This window comes from Lissotriton vulgaris, chromosome 12 (assembly GCF_964263255.1).
Source record: "Lissotriton vulgaris chromosome 12, aLisVul1.2, whole genome shotgun sequence".
In the NCBI taxonomy this organism is placed as follows: domain Eukaryota; kingdom Metazoa; phylum Chordata; class Amphibia; order Caudata; family Salamandridae; genus Lissotriton; species Lissotriton vulgaris.
The window spans coordinates 31,943,298-31,953,607 of NC_141700.1; the positions used below are offsets into that span (position 1 = coordinate 31,943,298).

The 10,310-nt window shown below is 30.1% G+C and overlaps 1 protein-coding gene across 4 annotated transcripts in view; it reads left to right on the forward strand.

The window, feature by feature from the left end:
• LOC147673140 (uncharacterized) overlaps window positions 1-9,533 on the forward strand; it is a 285,024-nt gene extending 275,491 nt beyond the window's left edge. For 2 of the 4 annotated variants that reach the window (XM_086946870.1, XM_086946874.1), the window contains exons 18-20: window positions 6,085-6,520; window positions 7,629-7,844; window positions 8,720-9,533. The gene's annotated coding sequence lies outside the window, so the exon portion shown is untranslated. The remainder of the gene's footprint in view (window positions 1-6,084; window positions 6,521-7,628; window positions 7,845-8,719) is intronic. The other 2 variants (XM_086946871.1, XM_086946875.1) reach the window with 1 other exon arrangement.
• The last annotated feature ends 777 nt before the right edge of the window (window positions 9,534-10,310 follow it).

Below are 10,310 nucleotides of genomic sequence, written 5' to 3' on the forward strand. Positions count from 1 at the left end.
TCTCTAACGATGCATTAGATGTTAATAAAATAAGCATTGTCAATAATGAGCATACAAATAGTATCAAGTTTATAGAAGTACATAATAGCATTTTAAATACAAAATTTCAAGAAAAAGAAATAAATAGCATATATATTTGCAATATTGTATTTGTTGTTCTTTACAACAAATTTACATTTATGAAAGACTGGTCTGTACAAGACATACATAATATAATGCAACTTGGAAAAAAAATGTATGAAGACATGCTGATGTTTTATCCTAAAGAAAATATAGACATTAAAGACATACCTAATTACATTAACTATAATAATACAACATATTCAATTCAGCTTAAAAAAGAACAAATACATATAATGTTGCAGAATAATACTTTACAAAAAAACATAACATTAGCTTTACAAAATTCATTAACTATATATAAATCTGTCATAATGTACTTGAATAAAATAGTATTTGTTATTGCAAAAAAAAGATAACTACTTTACTTACTATTCAAATACAACATCACAGAATAAGAAAACACATGATTGCACAACTATACTTTTACATACTAAAACAATCACACATTTAGTGCAGCATATAACAATGCTTTCGAATAACATTTTACCCCTAAATAATGAATCAATATTACTAAATATTATACCAATTACTATTAATGCAATTCTTACAAGTTCATTTCAGAAAGCTCAAAGGAGACTAACTGCACAAAATAAAAAAAGGTACTTACACGTATGATAATACATTATAGTGCAACATTAGCCTCTAAAGCTATACATGTTATATCTACAGATATTGAACTAAATGTTACTACCAAGGAAAATAATATTAATTTAGAGCAAACAGATAAAATAGAACATATTATAAGGCCTAATATTTTAAATAAAGACTCTGAAATACAAGAACTTACTATGAGTCAACAAAATATTCATGTTACTTCCATTGAAAATGTTACATTACCTGTAACACAAAATACAAATAATAATCAATCAAATATAAAGTCTATTATAGCTAACTTTATTAATCAAATCCATTATGGACCTGAATATATATGCACTATTTGTAACCAAATGTGGCATAAGGAAACAGTTAGAAATATCTGCAATATAATACACAACAAGACTTTTATATTATGTAATATCAGTAACCAGCAAACTAATTACATATGTAATACATGCAATAAGTACATTATTAAAAATAAAATTCCACCATATTCAGTTTATAATGGCATGAGTTTCCCTGATATACCACCTGAATTACATTTGTATGACTTAGAAGAAAGATACCTTTTTTGCAAATTAAAACACTGCCATGTGGATTTCAAAAATCCTTAACAGGTGCTGTTGTAAACGTTCCAGCCGATGTTATGACCACTATTACAATATTACCAAGACAGATAAGTGATACTATGACAATACCAATAAAATTAAAAAGAAGATTACAGTATAAATCATACACACATTATGAAAATGTAAGACCAAATATAGTTAAAAATGCAGCTTCATGGTTAGCATACAATAGTGATTTGTTTAAAGAATATGGAGTAACTATAAATTCAGATTGGGAATATATTCCAATTGAAACAAATAGTATACAAGCATCTGATAGTAGTAATGATTCAAGTACTACAGATAACATGCCTGTAGGCAATTTGGATACATTATTAACTAATGAAACAATAACAGACGATAACATAAATGTATTAAATTTGGCACCTGCTGAACATAATAAACCCCGTGGATTATATGAAGATAAAGATTCTGAATATTTAGCATTTCCCACAATATTTTGTGGCAAACGTAGAACAGCTAATGAAGATAGACATGTATCAGTACATTATAGTACAATATGTAAAGTAGAATTAAGAAGTTATGATAAAAGTGTAGCTAATAATATTACAAATCTGTTTTTCAAATTGAAAAAATTGCAAATTAAACAAATACAAGATAAAATATTTATATCACTTAGAAAACATTTTACTGATGGCAAAATTATTACAGTAAAAGACATAAAAGAAAATTTACAAACTATATTGCACTTTAATCAGGGATATAAAATATTAAAAACAATAAGGAGTTCTCCTCCTTACTGGGAAAACTGCAAACATGATTTGTTTGCTATGATAAGACAATTGGGGATTCCAACTTTTTTTTTTACTTTGTCTGCAGCAGAAACAAAATGGTATCACTTAATTAATATACTATTACGTATAAAAAAACTTAAAGAATGCACCAAAGAAGAATTCAAAAGTATGTCTTGGGAAAGTAAATGTAGTTTAATTCAACAAGATCCTATAACATGTGCACGACACTTTGATTATCAAGTAAAAAAATTATTTAACTGCATTTTATTGCACAAGAGTAATCCAATAGGTAAAATAACAGATTTTTTCTACAGAGTTGAATTTCAACAAAGAGGATCACCACATATACATGCATTACTTTGGGTAGATAATGCACCACAGTATGGCATAAACAAAGATGACAAAGTTATAACTTTTATTAACAAACATATAACTTGTCACAAAACAGAAGAAATGTCTTTTGAATGTTTACTTCCACTGCAGAAACATGGACATACTAAAAATTGTCGTATAAAACATAAAAAAATATGCAAATATCAATACCCAAAATATCCTATGCCATGTACTAAAATATTAAAGCCATTACAATTAGATAAAAAAGATACTATTGCAAAGCAACACATAGATATTATCTATTCTACAATGTCCTCAGAAAGCTTTCCACATTACACATATGAAGAGTTTCTACACAAAATAGAATTGACAGAAGAGCAATATATAAAATGCATACGCTTACACATTAACAAAACAACTATTTTTTTACAAAGAACACCAGCTGAATCTTTTATTAATAATTACAATAGAATAATATTACAAGCATGGCAAGCTAACATAGATATACAATATGTCTTAGATGCATACGCTTGTGCAGTATATATTGTATCATATATGAGTAAATCTCAGCGGGGATTAAGCAAAATAATAGCACAAGCCGCAAAAGAAGTGTCTCATAATGTAAACATTAAAGAACAATTAAAACATATTGGAAATAAATTTTTGAATTGCACTGAAATTAGTGCACAAGAAGCTGCTTATCTAATACTACAAATGCCCTTACGAAAAAGCTCTAGATCATTTTTATTTATCAATACAAGTTTACCAGACAAACGAACTTACTTAATGAAAGACATGCATACAATTAATATGATGCCTGAAACATCAACAAAAGTACAACTTGATAATATAATTAATAAGTATAGCAAACGGCCAATAACATTAGAAAAATTTACTTTAGCTGATTATGCATCCAAATATAATACAGTACCGAAAAGTAACATAAAAAAAGTACAAAACAGTTAGGATAATTTACTGTTAGAGACAAACTTTTATAGTTCAGATGATGAAGACCTAATGATAAATGAATTAGTTGACAATGCAACTAGTAAAAAATACACTTGCCGTAAAAAAAACAAAATAATACGATATCACAAATTTAATAAAGTTAATGAGCCTGAAAACTATTACAGGGAATTATTAATGCTTTATTACCCCTGGAGAATAGAAAGTAATATAATTTCTGACAAAGATACATATTATGAAGAAAGATACCTAGAAGTACAAATAGAAATTAATAACAATTATTCCTTATATAACAAGCAACATATAATACCTTTTGATGAAGAAGAACATAATAATGACAATATGCTGACATCACCAGCATCACCTGCAGAACAAATACCAATAGATGACAGCGATATACATGCACATAATGATCACGATGCAAACTATGACTTGTCACTAGATTTAGGAGTTAGAAGTATAACAGAAGAAGATTTACTGGTAAATAATTTATTACCAGAAGAAGAATACAATAACATAATGCAAAATTTAACATCAGAGCAACTACATTTTGTATATCACCATTTAAATTGGCTGAAAACTCAAACAACAAATTTCTTTACTTTTTGTACTGGCGGTGCAGGAATAGGTAAAAGTTTTCTTATAACTGCACTTTATCAAACATTACTAAGATACTTCAGTACTAAAGCAGGAGAACATCCAGACAATATTCATATCTTGCTTACAGCATCAACAGGACAAGCAGCACATAATATTAGTGGACAAACATTACATAGCACATTCAAAATTCCAATCTCCTAAACTTTAACATATAAACAATTAACACATGAAAACAGAGCAGCACTACAAAGTAAACTGATGCATTTAAAAGTATTAGTAATAGATGAAATTTCAATGGTAGGAACAAATATGCTCACTTTTATACACAATAGAATGCAAGAAATAAAAGCATCAAACAAGCCTTTTGGAGGAATATCTATATTAGCTATTGGAGACTTTTACCAATTGAAACCAGTTTTCGATTCATATATATTTGAAAATTCAAGGCACATGTATGCACCATTGAGTACAAACTTGTGGCAAACAAATTTCAAATTATATGAACTTACTAAAATAATGCGTCAGATAAATGATTTACCATTTGCAGAAATGCTTAATAGACTCAGAATAGGCGAACATACTAATGATGATATACAAACATTAAAAACTCGCGAAATAGAACCTGACTTACATATAATAAAATCAATACCATATATAATGGGTACAAATAAAGAAGTAGATGAAGTTAATGATAATGTTTTACACCAACACATAAAACACTATCCTATGTACACAACAATAGCAATAGATACAGTAGCAGGAGACCTAAGTGCAATAGCAAAAGAAGCAATAATAGAAAGATTACCTAAAAATTCAACACAAACCATGAACTTGTCAAAAAAATTACATATTGCCATTAAATTACGATATGATCTAACTTCAAATATTAATGTTAATGATGGTTTAACTAATGGTGCAATAGGCATAGTTGAATATGTAGATTGTATAGATGATATCCCAATTATTATTTGGATATTTTTTGACAATCACAAAATAGGTACACAAACAAGACAACAAAACAAGCATCTGTACCATACAAATATTTCTAATGCTTGGACACCAATATTAAAAATTTCTCGTCAATTTCAATACAGCAAAAAATGTATAACTATTATACGAAAACAATTTCCACTACGACAATCATCAGCACGTACTATACATAGAACACAAGGACAGACAATAGAACCATTATATATACATTTCAATAACATCAAAACACATCACTTACATTATGTAGCAATTAGCCGAGCAAAATCATTGAAAAACATATATTTATGAAATTTCAATGAAAATAAGATAGCAACACACTATAAAGTACATGAAGAAATGCTACGTTTAAAAACATATGTTATTAGAAATATCTGTAACACAGATAGCACAATATAACAAATATTTAACAATAATAACACATAACATAAGATCATTACAAAAACATTTCAGATCAATGAAAGCTGATAATAACATATTAAGCGCTGACATATTATGCTTAACTGAAATTAATATAATACACAAAACACCTAACAATACATATAATATAGATCATTATGATTGTGCAATATTTGACAATTTTTCTAATAAACAAACAAAACATGGAATTGCAATCTATTCCAAAAAACAAATAATAATAAATCCAATATTTACTACAACACAACAAGTTGACATTTTGAAAATAACACAAACAATAAACACAAATTACGTAATAGTATTTATATACAAACAACCCAAAGTACCAATAGAAACCTTTTTAACAATATTGACAACTACATTGAATGCATACCCACACCATAAATATATAATAATGGGTGACTTTAATATTGATTTACTTCAAACAACACACAATGCTAAATTACTTTTAACTCACATGCTAACACATTTCAATTGCGAACAAAGAATAACAACAGCTACAACAGACTACAATTCTTTGTTAGACCACATTTTTACAAATGCATGCTTTTATAAATTGCGGCACATTAGAATCATTTTATAGTGATCACAAAGCAATATGGATAGCTATTTAAATAAATGCATTACATTACTGTCTGTATATATTGTTACCTAACAACATTATCTACTATTCTAAACCAATGCATTATATTTTACAGATGATTTCTATTGAAGAACTCAAGAACGACAGACAAGTTGATGCCAAACCATATCAAAAAGGAGTTCGTGTCAACGTTATACAATGTTCATCCAAAACTTACTATAGAAATGCTAAAAATGAAAATAAAGTATTGTACCACGTCATTAGCAGATGAAACTGAATGTATTAAAGCAACATGTTACAACGAAGGATACTCTCATCAAACAAGAGAACAAAATGGATTGATAATTCGAAATTACATTTTAAAAGATGGTATACTATTACTAACAAAAAAAACAAAGATTGCAAGAATGCCTCCACTTTCTATTTCCGCAGCTCTTATCCAGGAAGCACAGTATATTTTACAGCCAATGGCACCGCCAGTGTCTCCAATAAAGGCTGTACGCGAAGCTCCTGTGAAAACACTACTAAGTGTATCAGGAACAGTAACAGAGGTAAGATGCACTAAATTATTTTGCTACTACTATAACATTTGCCATTTTTTCTCCTTTCTAAAGCAAAAAAAAGTACCATAAACTGAATGCCTATATTTAAGTGTTTACTATGCAAATGTACTTAACAATGCTAATATGATACATATGTATAAATAACTTGCACTGTAGCTGCTGTTCTGCATGAAAATAATATATAATATTCACTATGCCTTTAAACTGTTTTTACCAAAAATTCACAAACAAATTTTACAAATAGAGCCAACAATTCACTACCAATTATAAGGTAAGTAAAGCGCTTTACATATGTTTGTATTTCCTGATAAATATACGTTCCAAGGAACAAATTGCATTTGCACTACTCTGCTACATAAATTATTCTATAACGTTCACTATAGCTATTACAATGCTTACTTGCAAACAATTTCCTAAACAAATTATACAATTTGAGAGTAACAATTCACTACCAAGTATAAGGTAAGTAAAGCGCTTTACATATGTTTGTATTTCCTGATAAATATACGTTCCAAGGAACAAATTGCATTTGCAGTACTCTGCTACATGAATTATTCTATAACGTTCACTATAGCTATTACAACGCTTACTTGCAAACAATTTTCTAAACAAATTATACAATTTGAGAGTAACAATTCACTACCAAGTATAAGGTAAGTAAAGCGTTTTACATATGATACTAATTGCTCGTAGTATACAATGCAATAAAAAAATTCCAATATGCCAGTCCTTTCTGCATAAAATTATTCTATAAAGTACAAAATACCTTTTACAAATATTTTGTACAGACAATTTTAAAACAATGTTTACAAATATACAGCAACAATCTATTTCAATTATAAGGTAAGTAAAGCACTTTAAATATGATAGTACTTGATAATACAAATACAATACTATGAACAACAACAATTCGCAACTAAGTATAAGGTAAGTAAAATATTTACAGATAAAAATTGCTAACACAAATGCTATGCTTTTACAAAAAGTTTAATATTGTATTAATAAACATATGTAAAAACAGCTTTTTTTCAATCAAAAGAAGACATATATATGACAGCGATAACACAATAATAAATAAACATTTTTAATATTGCAGATTGAAGATACAAGAATTATAATCGTTAAAGGACAAGAAACAAAAATAAGGAGCATAACAATAAATGATGCTACCGACTCCGTTAAAATTAGTCTGTGGAGAGAAGCAACAGACTTTACTTTTGATCTTGGAATGTATGTACAGCTAACGCATCTAACTGTACACGAATTTAACGGGGAAAAAATATTGAATACAACAAGACATACCATAATGCAAGTAAGTAAAATTTGTAAACTATCCATTACAAAAATGCTTTTTTTCTACAGAGTAATGTTTTTGGGGCCACGTAACAATATCTACAACTGTATATTTTGGGTAAGCTACATAAAGTTTGTATTTACTATAAAAATACAAATATAACGGGAAAAAAATCGCTTTAGAAAAATTAAATATTTACAAATTCAGTAAATACCAAATTACTAATGCCCATTCATTCCTATAAGCCTCAAAGCACATAAGAATGAAACGCCATTACCAATTCAGTATTTACCGAATCACAAATACCGATTTTAAAACACTGCAAGGACTGTCATTTTAACATCCTGTAGCACCCCCATAAAAAACTCAAATGCAATATGCCAAGCATACATGCCCCAACAGCAAGTCTGCCTATCGCATGGCATAAGTGTGCATGCACACAAATGCATGCACACTGAATCGGTATTTTACAATTAAACTAGATTTAATAGTAAAATACCAATTCCATAAGACATATAGAACTCTGAAGACACATACATAGATGCCTTAAAATCATAAAATAACTTAATTATTATTTTACTAAATCAATAAAATTCTAAAAGAAATTTTTAATGATTCAGTAAAATAATGCCCCCAACATACCTGTCACACATATACCAATATATAATGAAAAAAAAACCATTCCCACTATGTCAATAACATAAAATGGCAACCTACAAGTAGCCCTATTTATAGTATTAACTTTTCATTTAATGTATGCTGCATAAATATCGAAAATGTATGTAAATGTTTTTCTCTAAGTTAATCTACTGTATTTATGAATATACATGCGTATAATAACAAATAATGCAAATGTAATACAATAATTGTTTTTTACAACAATTTTTCAATAGGTTGTACAACCTCCAAAAGAAACTATTTTCGTAACCTTATATGGAGTTGAAAAAACATTACAGGAAAATACTACAATGACAGCCCAAGTAGGAACAAATGAAAATTTACAATCAATAGACATTGTCAATATAGCTCTAATGGACTATTTAGAAATTGAACCAGATATTGACAACTTTGAGGATGCTTTGATGCCATATCTACCCATTAAGCCGAAGGTTTTGTTTTGCAATGGATGCATAACTGATGTCATTGAAGACATTTAAGTAAACACCAACAACAAAAAACTTTTCTTGAACTACAAAGAACTGTTTACTTGCCTGAAAAACTTGACACATGTTTATTTTCATATTTGAAGTTATTCTTAAAAAGTGATTTTTTATGACACTAACACTATACAAAACTATTTTTGCGCATAACTGTACTTTTATATAATACACTTTATTTAGAGTGTTGTACTTTTCCAATCGTTTTCTTAAAAAACTATGTTCTGAAAAAAATACATTGAAAAGAGTACAACACCATTGCAATGTTTGCACAATATGTTTGTGATGTTTACAATAATGCTATACAATTAATGTATGTTTACTATACATAACTGTACTTTTATATTTTACATTTTGATTAGACTGTTTGACTTTTACAATCATTTTCTTACAAACTAAGTTCTAAAACAAAAATATTTATGACTAAAACATTATTGCGATGTTTGCACAATATATTTGTGATGTTTACAATTACCTCGTTTGCGAATCGAATGTACATATAAACAGTTTTTTAAATCACCATTAAAATGTTTGCCTTTTCTACAAGAAATATTGTATTTGTACTTTTTTATGAAAACAAAATTTAAATACTACATAAATAACTTTTGTACAACACATATTTTATATATACCTTTTTATGCAAAAAAAAACAATAGCACAGAACTAAAAACATTGCCATTTACAATGCTAATAGCTCAAACTTAAATAATGCGAGACCTATTGCATTGCAAATGCTTGTTGACTAAACTTTTGATCTTTTTTGATCATTTATTTCTTCGAGTCTTCGACTCTATCGGTGCCGGTAGGGATGCCCGGGTTCAAGCCCTGTTCGAAGTGCGACCGACTGATGTCGGTTACGGACCCACATCGCCGGTGCCTGAAGTGTCTAGGCCTCGACCACGACGACCGCACCTGCTCCGACTGCCGGGCCCTGACGTCTAAAGCTAGGCGGGAGCGGTCCCGCAAGCTACTCGAGCTCCAGCAGTCGGCCCGCGCCGTTCCAGGTCCCGGTCCCACGGGAGGTCGAGGGACCGGTCGCGGGGTCGGAGTCATCGCAGCTCCAGGAGTGGACATCAGTCGTCGGGATCCAAGTCCTCAGGTAAGAGGCATGAGAGGTCGGAGAGGCGTCATCGCTCCTCCGACCCACCCCGACGCTCGCACGATGCGGCCGGGGGTTCGGGCGACACCGCCCACGCAGCTCCGAGGGAGTCGCAAGCGTCGCCGCCTGCCCCACACCTTCGGGTCCCTGGGCACGGCGCGACGGCGGAAGAGATCGAGCAGTACCTCATGGCCATGAGGTCCCTCTCTTCTCAGCTGGGTTCCGTGG